At 46.9% G+C, this 15,649-nt stretch overlaps 1 pseudogene; it reads left to right on the top strand.

The window, feature by feature from the left end:
- Positions 1 to 4,439: 4,439 nt before the first annotated feature.
- On the top strand, positions 4,440 to 8,559 carry LOC100358487 (calcium release-activated calcium channel protein 1-like; annotated as a pseudogene).
- The last annotated feature ends 7,090 nt before the right edge of the window (positions 8,560 to 15,649 follow it).

Here is a 15,649-nt window from a genome sequence, read left to right on the forward strand (position 1 = left end):
AGGCCTAAAGAGAAGACGTTGTCCAGCATAAGCATCTGCATCTCAAAGTCATCCTGATGGTGTTTCAGGGGCAGCCCGGTATTTGCATCCTGCCCTGCACCCCCCCCACCTGATAACCTGCCAGGTGGGGGTCCCCACCCCTTCTGCCTGACAAATCTTCCACAATCTCCCAAATGCAGCCCAGTATCTGCATTTTGAACACCCTGCTCCAGATCCCATTCTCTAGGGGGTCCTGCTCACTCTCCCTCCCATCTGATATCTTCAGGGGAAAACCCAGATAAAGTTTTTCTATTTACATCCAAAAAGTCCTTTGTTCCAAGAGAAGCACAGGCAGGGAAGCAAGACCCATCTCCTTAACACTCCCCCCCCCCCAAACCCCCCCCCCCCCCCCCCCGCGCCTCAACCAGACTGCGCTCTCAGCCCTCTGCCTCTCTGCTGAGCCACCCACCTGGACTGCCCAGGTGTACTCTCTCCACTCAACCAGGTAACCTCGCTCTCCGTCAGTCTGAGCAACTGGGCACTCTCTCCCAGGTCCTGTCTGGAGAGGTGCCCATCCGTTCTTACGGATGTCCCTTCCCTAATAAACCTTGCTATTTTACCTTGCACTACTCTCTGTCTCATGCCTGAATTCTTCCTTAGGAAAGACAAGAACCCTGCCATTTCTCCGGTAACAGATGAAGGATCTCTCTCTCTCTCTCTCTCTCCCTCTCTCTCTCTCCCTCTGCTTCTCTGTAACTTTGCCTTTCAAATAAAATAAACATTTAAAAAATCCACTTAACAGCCACCTTCTCTTAAATTTAACACATACACAGGCCATGCAGTATTACAATAGAACACCACTTTCTTCTTAGTAATAGGATTGTAACTATAAGCTGCTCAATAAGCCACAATGCAACTCAAGGTGCTTTTGGATGGAAATTAAGTTGAACCACTCCAAATGAGTACTCTTCGAAACCATATACAAATCTTCCTCACAGAGGGACCCAGGCAAAAATCTTAGAATCTTGTCTCCCACAAACCAGTACCACAAAGAATGACCTAAGCCAGGTCCAAATGCCATGAACACAAAGAGCAGAGACAGAAATTTCAGGTATGCCCCTGGTTCAACTTACCCAATCTCAGAGCTGTTGACTCCGTACACAAATGGAAGCCATTATGCTAATAGGTAGCTAATGCGCAGCAGGAAGAGAAAGGAAAGTCCCGGAGAGAAAGTGCTCTCAGCAGCTGCTGGATGTCCCCAGAGTCCCAGCCACCAGGTTAGCTCACAAGCTGCTCTGGGGGGTGGAGTACAAGTGGCCATTGCCCTCCTTACCAGTGTGAGAGGGTCAGGCCACTTGAAGAATACACCCGACTTCTGGTTCGCTCACCAATGTGGTTATTGAGCGAATAATCCAGCTCTTGATGCTCGCCACTTCAATTCACCAAAGATGAGGCCTGGCCAGAGGAAAAGGTTTATTGCAAGAAGGCAGCAGCAGCCTTGGGGAAAGAAAATGGAAGTTTCTCTCCATCCAAACAAGCACTTTTTTACCAAACAACCAAGCACAGAGGATTTTTAAAGAGACAGGACTAATTGGAGGGTGAATCTTCAAATAAAACAATAAGCCTATTCAATTAACAATTATGCAGATTGTCAGGCTTTGTTCTGAGGAAGGTCCCACCAGCCAGTCAGGGGAGTCTAGGGTGTCACCAGGAAGATGCCTTCTGCTTCAGTTAGGAGAGGGTTCTTTGTCAGGTGGGGTAAAAACCTGCCATTCCTAATCATCTCCTTTTCTCTGTAGGCTTCTGAAATTCTTATGCAAATATTATTCACAAGATTACAGCAACAGAGGGTGTCTTCATTAAGATAAACATTTGAAAAGCAAAAATGCATTTTTTGTGGTTACAGGACTACCATTCTGTTGGAGGAGGATATTTTGGGGGCTTATATAGAGGTTATAAGGAAGGGCATGCTGCTGTGAGGACTTAGATGACCTAAACAGGAGTCCTTTTAAGAGTGGGCAAGACACTTGCTTCTCCCCAGAACCTATTAGCAAGACAGAAGTGGAGAGCACACTCCTCTGAGTTTCTAGTTTTCTCATGAGAATAGAAAGGAAGTAAGGATCCCACCCTGTTCCCAAGGTTTGTTTTAACAAGAGCAGGCTAAACAGGAATATGATTCTGGCCTTCTGAAGGTTTTTGTCCCTGCCCTCAGATAGATTGTTAGTTGCTATTATTCTGCTTGAAAGGAGCCAAGAGCCGCCATAAAAAATGGCCTTAATAAAACAGTCCTGGGAAATGGGGAGTAAACTAAGTTCACAGAGAAAGCAGATAGCTACTACCCAGAGATAAGGGCTACTACCCAGAGATAAGGGTGACAGAACATCCTGGTATGCACCTAAGCCCCCTCCCCTGTGCTTGTTCAAGCTTAACAAAGAAACCATGAGGCACGTAGGGCATGTAGCCACCCCTTTCTGCTCTTCAAGGACCCCCTCCCCTTATCCAAGCTTAGACATGTAGGGCACGTAGCCCCCTGTTTCTCCTCCTCCTCGACGACCTCCTCCCCTTGTAGTTGCCCAATAAACTTACGCCACCCTATAGTATGTTAATTTTGTGGTTTTGCCCCTTAAAAGCTGTGTGAGATAGCTGCTCGGGGCTCCTCTCTCTTGCTTGCTGCTTGCAGCAGTAGAGGGCCCATTTGTGCAAATGAAATAAAATTGACTCCTGCCTTTTGCATCGTCTGGTCTGGAGTCTATGTTTCTGGGGTCGTCACAAAAGGACACCGCTTTTGGGGTCCTACATGCTCATCTGTGGAGAATCCCACAGGAATCTTAAAAAGAGTCCTGGATCACCTACCTGAAAAGGAGATGAACTGTGGAAACTCCACAGTAAAACACTGAAAAGTTACCACTAGCTACAAAATAAAAATAAAATGGAGTTATAAGTCAGGAGCTGAGGCAATGCCTAATGGCTGTTAGGGAGACACTCCTAATCATACCAAGAAGACATCTCTGGTCAGATAACAGTGTGCTACCCACACTGACTGGACTGTTCAAACATAAGTAAGACAGGAACAGTACTGACTGGACTGTTCAACTAACTGCAAGCAAGTGTGAGACCTGAGCTGGATCAAGGTGCAACTATTTTTAATTAGGCCTCCATCTTGTAACTTGGGCCTGACCAGGCCCTGAACTCTGAGCCAGAAGCTCCTAAAAGTAAATAAATGAACTCCCCTTGCAATAAACTCTCCTAGCAACAGCCGATTAACAGATAACAGAGAAATACCTAGAGTTCCTGGTGTCTTCTCAGGGCAGATAAGGTGATTGATAGCTACCCGAGACCCTGCAGTTTGGCACGTACGCCCCAGCAGCTTGGACCCTATGCTTCAGCCAATCAATTCAAAAGGCATCAACCCCAAAGCCATCCAACCACCTTTAGTAGGTCTGTTCCTGCCACTGAAAGCACTAATCAATTCTAGGAGATGTCCTTTGAATTTCCTGCGGGATGAGATGATTTGCTAAATGGTACCATGATGTATAACGTCTCTGAAAAACCTATAAAAACCCTGTTAACTGAAGGGTCGGGGCTCCCAATTCAGACCCACTGGGTTGGCGTTGATTGGGAGTCCAGGCCCAGACCTGCAATAAAACTCTCATGTGCTGGTTTGTTTTTGTTTTTGTTTTTGTTTTTGTTTTTGTTTTTGTTTTTGTTTTTGTTTTTGACAGGCAGAGTGGACAGTGAGAGAGAGACAGAAAGAAAGGTCTTCCTTTTGCCATTGGTTCACCATCCAATGGCTGCCGTGGCCGGCGTGCTGCAGCCGGCACACCGCACTGATCCAAAGGCAGGAGCCAGGTGCTTCTCCTGGTCTCCCAATGGGTGCAGGGCCTAAGCACTTGGGCCATCCTCCACTGCACTCCCTGGCCACAGCAGAGAGCTGGCCTGGAAGAGGGGCAACTGGGACAGAATCCGGTGCCCCGACTGGGACTAGAACCCAGTGTGCCAGCACTGCTAGGCAGAGGATTAGCCTATTGAGCCATGGCGCCAGCTCTCATGTGCTTTACAGTGGTATCAGCACCTTGGTGGTCTTTGGGGACAACTGAACTGGGCATAACACAAGGAGGAAACAGCATTGATTGGACAAATCAAAGGATGGCAAGCTGGAGGACTGCCAGAAAATGAGGATAAAAAGGGGAGCCCTTTCACCACTCTCCATCCTCTTGGGGATCATGGCCTGGTGTGTGTGAACCTCTGCATCTCCACACACCTGGAGCTGAAGAGGCAGCCCGCTACTCTGCGTGGAGCAGGTAGCAGCACAAGCCAACATGCAGAGCTGTCCCTGAGCTGTAATCCCACTGTGTGTGAATGTGTGTGTGCGTGGGCCCAGTGCTTGTGCACCTCTGGATCTCCTCACACTTGGAGCTTAAGCACCAGCTCACTAGCCCCCTTGCTAAGTGACACAAAGTATGGGATCAAAACTCCCGCTGAGATGCCGCTACACCACCTTGACTGGATTCCTTATCAGCCTACTGCCAGAGTTGACCACAGAGCCAGACCAGGCCTCTGAGCAGGGGGCCTTTCCAACTTCTCTTCACCTTCCACTGCAGTTTAGTTCACAGGTTCCAGAGCAAAGAAATAACCTGATATGTGTTAAATATCCTCCAGGAACAAATCTGAGTGAAACCTACATTTGTTCTCAGGAAAATAGACTTTGCTTCACCTTCTACTGCAGTTTAGTTCACAGGTTCCAGTGCAAATATGGAATAGGAAATAATCATCAAGAACATGAACATAAAACTCACTTGCTGGGACTGGCATTGTGGTACAGCACATTAAACTATCACTTATGAAGCCTGCATCCCCTATCAGAGTGCCAACTTGAATCCTAGCTGTGTTCTTTCTGATCCAATCTAACCTGTGCCTAGGAATTAGCAGATAATGGCCTGATTACTTGACTCCTTGCCACCCACATGAAATACTCAGATGGGGTTTCTGACTCCTGGCTTCAGTCTGGCCCAGGCCCAACTGTTGAAGCCATTTAGGGGAGGGAACCAGTGAATGGAAATCTCTCTCTCTCTCTCTCTCTCTCTCTCTCTCTATTCCTCCCCTATTGCAAGGTGTCTAGCCCATAACAAATCTTTGCAGGCAGATGAATAGATTAATTCACAGGCTTTTATTGGGGTTCCACTCCCAGGTGAGGTTCCCCAGTCCCAACAGAGCAACAAAGCAGGGGCTGGGGAAGTCGCACATCAGAGATTGGGAGGGCTCCTTTTATAGATTCAGGGCATGGGGGTTAAAGGTTGAGGCGGGTCTGATCCTCATTGGTTGACCTTTAGGCACCCACAGGGACCTTGACAAGGACTTTTCTTCCTCAGAAGTACGGGTAGGGATTCTCCATTCCCAGAAGTGTAGGCCTTCCCCCCCTTGCAGATCCCAAAGCTACCACCTATGTGTGTGTATCTCCTTCCCTTTCACTCTGCCTTTCAACAAAATAAATAAATCTCTAAAATATCTCCCTTCAGGATCAAGCATCTGGGGGATACTACACTTTAGGAGGAAATGGATTGATTGTTGTTCAGAGTACTCAAAGCAGCTTCTTTATGTCCCAGTTCTTTCTCTGTCCACACTTACATTTTTATAGCACTTATGACAGAATCAGTGTGAGTTTTCATTCATTTTCTCATATCTGGTGTGTGACCTATTAAAAAGCAGCCTTTCTGATTGTGTGTCTTTTGCTGCTCCATCCCAGATACTTAGAATAGTGTCTAGTGCCTGACATGTGAAGATCATTTGTTGAATGAACAAACTGAACTATTTACTAAATGTTAATGAAGGAGCTTATGTTCAGTCCATTTATAAAATAAAGCTCAGCCAACTATGAAATGTTTATATATAAAATATATATAATTTTGCAGCCTGCCTTTGAACTCGGTCATAAACATCAGCATCCTGGTCTCCTTAATTGTTGTGGGCAGTAAGAAGACTTCTGTCTGCTCTGTTTAAAGATCCCCATGGTTCTCAGTGTTCAGAGAGCTTTTCTACTGGTGACCTTCCATGTCCACCTGGTTTCTCTTTGTACCCAAGCCTGGACTTGAGGATTGTGATTGTGGCTATGGATCCCAGCTCAAAACTCAAAATGTACCCACTGAAATATTCTCTGATTTCCTTTTTGATTTCCTCTTCAAGCCAATGGCTGTTTGACACAGTGTGGATTGACATCCACATACGTGTGACTTTTCCCATTTTTCTGGAATTGATTTCTATTTTTATTCTATTAGAGTTATGAAAGCAATGATATGACTCCAATTTTCTAAAAATTGCTGACACATATTTTCTGAATTAACTGATGATCCCACCTGGAGAATTGTTGACAGCTGTTGAGAAGAACACATGTTCTGCTGCTGTCAGGTAGAATGCTCTCTGTGTAACTGTTAGCAAAAGTTGATTTACAATGTTCAAGTCTACCACTCTTGAAAGTGGAGTATTGATATGCTATGTTTGTTCCCTTGCTGTTTATCCCTTCAGAGTTCTCAACATTTGCTTATATATTCTGGTGTTCTGAGGTTGGGTATACATGTTGTTCAACCTAGAAAAGTACACAGAGGAACACTCAAGAATATCAATGATAATATGGGAACAAAATGAGGAATTCAAAAAACACATAGAACAATGAGAAGAATCAGTAAATTTTCAAGATGTAGAAAATGGTGGCCGGCGCTGCGGCTCACTAGGCTAATCCTCCGCCTGTGGCGCCGGCACACCGGGTTCTAGTCCCGGTTGGGGCGCTGGATTCTGTCCCAGTTGCCCCTCTTCCAGGCCAGCTCTCTGCTGTGGCCCGGGAGTGCAGTGGAGGATGGCCCAAGTGCTTGGGCCCTGCACCCCATGGGAGGCCAGGAGAAGCACCTGGCTCCTGCCTTCGGATCAGCACGGTGCGCCAGCCACAGTGCACCAGCTGCAGCAGCCATTGGAGGGTGAACCAATGGCAAAAGGAAGACCTTTCTTTCTGTCTCTCTCTCACTGTCCACTCTGCCTGTCAAAAAAAAAAAAAAAGAAAGAAAGAAAAAAAAAAAGAAAAGAAAAGAAAATGGTGAATAAAGGCCGGGCCCTCGTGGGGGGTGGGCGGAGGCACGGCGGGGGGTGGGGGCCACTGCCTTCGCAGGCTCCCGGGCTGGCCCATGCCTTTGCAGTGTGCTCCATGCATCTGGAGCCCGCCCGCCCCAGAGCAGCAACAATCCCAAGCTTCCCCTCAGCGGCGGTAGCACCACCAGCGGCAGCCGCTGGAATCACCACAGCAGGGTCGGGGGAGCCCCTGGGGTCCCCGCCACCGCCGCTGCCGCTGCCACCAGCAGTCAGCTATCCGGGCTGGATTGGCCAGAGTTACTCCAAGGTGATGAGCCTCAAGGAGCACTCGATGCAGGTGCTGTCCTGGCGCAAGCTCTACTTGAGCAGCGCCAAGCTCAAAGCCTCCAGCCGGATCTTGGCTCTGCTGTCTGGCTTCACCATGGTGGCCATGGTGGAGGTGTAGCTGGACGCTGAGCACGACTACCCACCAGGGCTGCTCATCGCCTTCAGCACCTGCACCACGGTGCTGGTGACCGTGCACCTGTTTGCACTCAGGATCAGCACCTGCATCCTGCCCAACATCGAGGCCATGAGCAACGTCCACAACCTCAACTCCGTCAAGGAGTCGCCCCACGAGCGCATGCATCACCACATCGAGCTGGCCTGGGCCATCTCCACTGTCATTGGCACACTGCTTTTCCTGGCTGAGGTCGTGCTGCTCTGCTGGGTCAAGTTCTTGCCCCTCAAGAAGCAGCCAGGGGCAGCCACGCCCTACCAGCAAGCCCCTGGCTGGTGGTGCAGCCTCCAACAACAGCAGTGAGAGCGGCATCACCCCGGGCCAGGAGGCAGCCATCGCGTCCACCACCATCATGGTGCCCTTTGGCCTGGTCTTCAACATCTTCGCTGTCCACTTTTACCACTCACTGGTCAGCCACAAGATGGACCAACAGTTCCAGGAGCTCAGTGAGCTGGCCAAGTTTGCCCACCTGCAGGACCAGATGGACCACAGAAGGGACCACTCCCTGATGCCTGGCAGCCACTATGCCTAAGCCCTTGTGGTCCACAGCCCTTCCCCATGACCTTGTCCTGCCAAAGCCTCAAGGACAGGCTGTGCAGGGAGCTGGGCTTCATTGAGGGGCAGAGAGCGGAGGGAAGAGGCTTTTTGTAAAGGAGATTACTGCACTTTGAAACTTTCCTCCAAGTCAGAGTAAGCACTTCCTGTTCTTGCAGCTCCAGGTCCACCTCCTGGTTAGGAGGTGGTGGGGGCCCAGGTGGGGACAGACACCCTCTTTGTCCCTTCTCCTCCCCCATGCCAGTGCCTCCTGGATGCTTCCCGTCCTTTCCATCTTGACCTCCCTCCCTGTTGTGCAGCAAGCATGTGAGAGTGTGGACACATAAATATACTCACAAGGGAAAAAAGAAATGGTGAATTAGAAAAAAAATAGAAAACTTCTACTCCAAAGAAACACAATAGAAAAAACATTTTGTTACGTAGAAATGGGATTGGACTTGCATGATCCTCAAACGCCGATGCTTTTCCCTGGCACAAATCCATGTTTTCTACTGAGAACATTGTCCCAGGATTTCTTCAGGGAGTGATCCATCCCACCTGTCAGTGCAAGTGGTAAGTGAGGATAGAACTAGCTCCTGCTGCAGGGGCAAGGGTCATGCTTATTCTTCCTGCTGTGGCAGTGTTGGTGCATGAGTTGGGGCTCAGGTGTGCACATTTTATGAGGGAATGCACAGGCCCCAGGATTTAGCCCTGGCTGTGGACACAACATCTCTCTGTTCAGCACAAGGTACACCTGCTTCTACCTAGTGTAAGATGCCCAAGGGTGACCAAATTATGTCTCCCTCAAACACAGCCAGGAGGGAGGGAACCCAGGCTACACCTACAATGAACACAGCTTCTGCACTCTGTCATCAGTGTCTTTAGTGAGAGAGGATGGCATCGGATTCCTATTTCAAAAAAAAATTGATGACATAAAACTCAACAAAATGGAATTAGGAATGTTATTGTTATGAAAATGGGAAAATATAAGATACTGTACAAAATTAGTAAGTATTAACTGCACTTCTGAGAAAACATAATGTGTTAACTTTTATGAGATGTGTATTTGGCCACTTCTTTTCACATCAACTTTTTTTTTTTTTTTAAAGATCTGTGTTGTTTATTTGAAAGGCAGAGTTAGAGAAAAGGAGGCAGACAGAAAGAGATTTTTATCTGCAGGTTCACTCCCCAAATGTCCACAATGGGCCAAACTGGGCTAATCTGAATCCAGAAGCCAGGAGTTTCTTCCAGGTCCCCCATGTGGGTGCAGGGGCCCAAATATTTGGACCATCTTCCTCTGCTTTCCCAGGCACATTAACAGAGAGTTGGATGGGAAGTGGAGCCCCCAGGACTTGAACCAGCACCCTTGTTGCATGCTGACATTACAGGCCAGGGCTTTAACCTGTTGTGCCACAGGTCTAGCCCCTATTTGACCACTTTTAAAATGTACTATTATTGTAGTCCTGACAAAAAAAAGTATAGCTGATGAATTTTATCATCTTAAGCATTTCTAAGTGTATGGTTGAGTAGTGTTGAGGATATGCACATTGCTGTGGGACCAATATTCAGAACTGTTTCTCCTTATGAGACTGAAACTCTACCCATTGAAGGAAAGTTTTTACAATTCCATCACCAACAACTCCCAGTAACTGCCATTCTACTTACCATTGCCCAGACTATGGAGTCTTTAGGAGGTATGGTGATATTTCAGGGTCACATAACTGAGAGGGTAGAGGGAACCCTCTTGGAACTCAGATTGTCTCTGCAAAGCTGGGTCCTGATTGTACCCAGGCACTCCAGGGGGTTTTCAGGTTGGGCTATGTGTCATAAATGTGTGTGATTATTGACATGGCATGAGGCAGATGGAGGATGAGTCTTTGGAGAGGTCTTTTCTGCTGAGGAATCCCATGAAAGAGAATCCCAAGAAATGAAATCAATTTCTTGATGAAAGTCTACAATAGAACCTGGAACTCAGGGTGTCTAAGCTTTCTTTGCTGAAGCCCCACTGGAGAAAGCCATCTGTTCTCTTCTGTCCTGACTTTCCAGGGGCCCAGCCTCAAGAAATCCTGGAGGTGAATACTTTATAACTGAGATATTGGCTCAGCTCTTGCTATTGATACCTCAGGCATTTGGGCAGGAAGGACTCCATGGTGACATGGGTTGTCCCTAAGAAGGAAACTCTAGGCAAGGTCACCACGCTGATCCCACTTGGTCATTGCAACACTACTTCCCCTTTTGTGGGTATTTTTGGGAGCCTCATGTAGGCTGTCCTGTCCCATGTAGGAACAATTTATTGGAAGAGTTAAAATCTGGGTTAGCCTGTTAGGTCTACACTCTAGGTCATGGCAGCCAGAATGGGTAGAGGAATGTTGTGCTGGCACTCATCTTTTATGTGAATCCCAAGCTAGAGAAATATTCAGACAGAAATCTGTGCTTGACCTTGCTAACAGAAAGTTACCTGGAACAGAAACAGTATTGATAGCCAGATGGGGTTATGATACCTGCAGACCTGGCTTTAGAACCACTGCAGGAAGTTAAAAATGTACTTAACAGAGTCATACACTTCTCCCTGGGTGATGGGCAATTTCACCACACTGACAATGAAGCCCAATGCTGATTCACCTTGAGTGCAAGTGCAGAGGGATCTTCATAACCATGGCCAGTAATGGCCAATATGACCTCCTGCTCCTGTTCTTTAAAAACAAACAAAAAACCCAGGTGCATAATTTGATGAAGATATAAAGATTTTAAGCTACATGTACAGTGTCGGTGGTAATGTAAAATGATGCAACCACCACAGAAAACAGTATGAATGTTCTTCATTGCATCAAAAATAAAATTTTTATATGATCTGATAATCTCAGTTCTGATTATATATCTAAAGTTATTGAAAGTTCAATATAAATAAAATATTAGCACTGTTTGCCACAGCATAATTCACTGTAGCTAAGACTTCTAGTGTGGCCTGCACTCACAGTGCAAAGTTATGCAGGCACAGAGAAAAGAAAATCCTGTGACATGGATGAACAGTGAGGTTATTTTCCTAAGTGAAATTAACCACAACTATCAGTCCCCAAGGACAAATACTGTAAGATTCCAACATATGAAGTATTTAAAGTAGTCAGAGAGGCCAGTGCTGTAGTGCAGTGGTTTAAAGCCCCACCTGCAGTGTCAGCAATGCCATATGGGTGCCTCTTTGATTCCTGGTGACTCCACTTCTGACCCAGCTCTCTGTTATGGCCTGGGAAAACAGTAGAAGATGGCCCGAGACCTTGGGCCTCTGCACCTGTGTGGAAGATCTGGAAAAACCTTGTGGCTCCTGGCTTCAGATTGGCTCAGCTCTGGTCGTTGTGGTCATTTGGGGAGTGAACCAGTGGATGGAAGATCTCTCTCTGGCTCTACCTATCTCTGTAACTCTGTCTTTCAATTAAGTAAATCTTTTTTAAAAAGTAGAATATGAGGGGCAGGTGCTGTGTTCAGTAGGTTAACACCCTGGCCTGAAGTGCCGGCATCCCATTCAGGTGCCAGTTCTAGTCCTGGCCGCTCCTTTTTTTTTTTTTTTTTTTTTTTTTTTTTTTTTTTTTATAGGCAGAGTGGACAGTGAGAGAGAGAGACAGAGAGAAAGGTCTTCCTTTTTTCCATTGGTTCACCCCCCCAATGGCCGCTGCGGCCAGTGTGCTGCAGCCGGCGCACCACACTCATCTGAAGCCAGGAGCCAGGTGCTTCTCCTGGTCTCCCATGTGGGTGCAGGGCCCAAGCACTTGGGCCATCCTCCACTACACTCTAGGGCCACAGCAGAGAGCTGGACTGGAAGAGGAGCAACTGGGGACAGAATCCGGCGCCCCGACCAGGACTAGAACCCGGTGTGCTGGTGCCACAGGCAGAGGATTAGCCTATTGAGCCATGGCACCAGCCATCAGCTGCTCCTCTTTTGATGCAGTTCTCTGCTATGGCCTGGGAAAGTGGTAGAAGATGGCACAAGTCCTTGTGCCCCTGCACCCATGTGGGAGGCCTGGAGGAAGCTCGTGGCTTTTGGGTTTGGACTGGCGCAGTCCCGGTCTTTGCAACCAATTGGGGGGTGAACCCTCAGATGGAAGAACTCTCTCTCTCTCTCTGCCTCTATTCTCTCTGTGTAACTCTGACTTTCAAATAAATAAATAAATCTTTTTAAAAAATAGAATACGAGAAGCATAAATTAGAAGGGCAGTTATGAATGGTAGGAAGGGTATGGTATTCAGTAGAAATAGAATTTTTAGATGAAAAAATCTTAGAAATCTGGTGTGTGTGTGTGTAGACACATGTATATGTCACTTACCTTAGAGTGACAGCTGCCCTTGTGAGATACAGTACTCAAGCCCTCTTCTACCTGACCTTGTATAAGAAAAGGGCTCCCCTGATGGTCTTTGGTCACTCTTAAGGTGCTTGTGAATAGGTCTGGTGGCAGGCTATTCCCAAATGCGTGGAGATTCATGATTAGAGCCATCTAGGAATGTTGGGAAAGACTGCAACGGCATATCTCTTCTCTCCCCAGCTTGGTCTCCTTAGTTACCACCCTGTATTTGAGTGGCAATGCAGGAAGATACAGCAGTCTCTGTTGAATTTATGACAATGCAATTGCAATTGAATCCCACGAATGGATCTTCCTTTATAAGAAAATGGGCAGTCTCTCATCTTGGCCTGAGACTTCTAAATGCATCCAAAAATATTAGTTCCAGTTTTATTTATTTTATTTTATTTTTTAAGGTTTATTGATTTATTTGGAAATCAGAGTTACACAGAGAGGAGAGGCAGAGACAGAGAGGTCTTCCATCTGATGGTTCACCCCTCAATTGGCTGCAATGGCTGGAATTGCGCCAATACAAAGCCAGGAACCAGGAGCTTTTTCCAGGTCTCCCACACAGGTACAGGGACCCAAGGACTTGGGCCATCTTCTACTGCTTTCCCAGGCCATAGCAGAGAGCTGGATCAGAAGTGGAGCAGCCAGGTCTTGAATTGGCACCCATATGGAATGCTGGTGTTTCAGGCCAGGCATTAACCCCCTGTGCCACAGTGCCAGTCGCTCCAATTTTATTTTGGTAGGACCCTTGTCCAGGTATAGCAGGCCAGAAAATAATCAATAATGTCTTTCCGGCTGGTGCCACAGCTCATTAGACTAACCCCCCACCTGCTGTGCTGGCACCCTGGGTTCTAGTCTCGGTTGGGGTGCCAGATTCTGTCCCAGTTGCTCCTCTTCCAGTCCAGCTCTCTGCTGTGGCCTGGGAGGGCAGTGGAGGATGGCCCAAGTGCTTGGCCCCTGCACCCTCATGGGAGACCAGGAGGAAGCACCTGGCTCCTGGCTTCAGATAGGTGCAGCGCAGTGGCCATAGTGGCCATTTGGGGGATGAACCAATGGAAGGAAGACCTTTCTTTCTGTCTCTCTCTCTCACTGTCTAAATCTGTCTGGCAAAAAAAATAATAAAATAAATAAAATAATATCTTTCCAACATTTACATTAACATTTCTTTCTCCATGAAGGATTTTCCTACAAAGAAGCAACATGAAAGACTTGATTTTTCTCTTCTATTTCATGGAGTTGCTAAGGGAATAATTCCTTCATTAACCACTGGAGTGATCAAAGTGAATTTACATGAGTGGTGAACACAGGAGATAGAGCTGAGTGAAGGCAGAAGTTCACAGTGCAGTGGGGAGACAGACACTCCTGCAGTGAGCTCAATCAGTACTAGAGGTACTGGGAGAGGTTGAGCAGCATTGAGTGAGGGAGAAATGAGAGGGTTGGATAGAAGAGCAAGAGGGAGTTACTCATTTGTGGTCACCATTTTATACTTAAAAGTATTTTCTGGGATACATTGGAACATTTGGATAAATTCTTTTTTTCTCTTTCAACATTTTCTTTATTTTCAGTTTGTATTCAATGCTAATCAATTCCATAAAAAGATGAGTTACTATGAATCAAAGCACAATTACAAAACACATATATAATCCAAAATGGAAGGACAGTATTTAGATATGAAGCAAAGTCACGTTTATTCACACACACAGTGGACTCAGATCCGGTCAACCTGGTTGTTCCCAGGCAGGGTTGTAAAGATGGTAAAATGTGACTGTGGAGAATAAGATTTCTGCCAAAACACTCTTGGAGAAGACATTTTCTTCCTAGTACACAGCGTGTGGCTTCAGGGACTAAGTATAGTTTATGACCCACTAACAAGAAGAGCACTGAGCCTTGTGGGAATATTGGTTTCCCAAAGACATGCAGCTGCTTCCCTAGACTTGCTTATCTAATATGTCTTCCTAAACATGTTTCAGAGAAACCTTAGAGTTAGATGAGCACATGCATGAGCTGTAAAATATGCTGTTGCAATCCTTATCAATAAAGAAAACACACCGGGTTAGTCTGGCATCACTTTGCAGACGAACAATTCCCATGTCCTGTCTCTCCTTTCACTTGCAAACCCCAACATCTGGTGCCCAAAAAAGGACCCTTGGCACAACATGCAAGGGGTGGCTCACCACACCTGGCAAGGGTACAGAAACATTGCTCATCTCTTCAAGATCCTGGTGAGTCATTAAGATGGGGAATTCCCTGTACCTGGTGCAATGGAAACATAAAACTGGGCTGCTTTATCTCCTTTAGAAAGAGGGACACTCATTTTTTTTTGACAGATAGAGTTATAGACTGTGAGAATGAGAGAGAGAGAGAGAGAGAGAGAGAGAGAGAAACATCTTCCTTCCATTGGTTCACTCCTCAAATGGCCACCACGGCCAGTGCTGCACCAATCCATAGCCAGGAGCCAGGTGTTTCTTCTTGGCCTCCCATGTGGGTGCAGGGGCCCAAGCACTTGGGCCATCCTCCACTTCCTTCCTGGGCCACAGCTGAGAACTGGACTGGAAGAGGAACAACTGGGACTAGAACCTGGTGCTCATATGGGATACCAGCACCGCAGGTGGAGGATTAGCCAAGTAAGCCACAGTGCTGGCCCCATGAGGGACACTCTTTACCAAAAAGTAATTGGATGCTTGCTGTAAAAAAATTAATAGTTGCTATCCTTGGTACCCTGATGAAGGCACTTTAAAAGTAACTGATTTTTGGGTTGGCACTGTGGTGTAATGGGTAAAGCCACCACCTGCAGCGCTGGCATCCCATATGGGCACTGGTTGAAGTCCTGGTTGCTCCATTTCCTATCCAGCTCTCTGCTGTGACCTCTATGGCAGTAAGAAGATGGCCCAAGTCCTTGGGCCTCTGCACCCATGTGGGAGACCTGGAAGAAGTTCCTAGTTCCTGGCTTCAAATCAACACAGCTCTGGTCAATGTGGCCAACTAGGGAGTGAACCAGTGGATGGAAGACTTTTTTCTCTTTCTCTCACCTCTCCTTCTCTCTCTAACTCTGACTTTGAAATAAATAAATAAATAAATCTAAAAAAAAAAAGAAACTGAGAGAACGTTGGTCAAAAATAATATCAGGAGCCTTGAGCTCCTATTCTGCTTTTGCATGTGTGATATCTCTGCTGGAATGCCATTAGTAATGTTACAATTCCCTTGGCCACTGTCCCTGGCCAGGAAGG

This window comes from Oryctolagus cuniculus, unplaced genomic scaffold (assembly GCF_964237555.1).
Source record: "Oryctolagus cuniculus unplaced genomic scaffold, mOryCun1.1 SCAFFOLD_35, whole genome shotgun sequence".
In the NCBI taxonomy this organism is placed as follows: Eukaryota; Metazoa; Chordata; class Mammalia; order Lagomorpha; family Leporidae; genus Oryctolagus; species Oryctolagus cuniculus.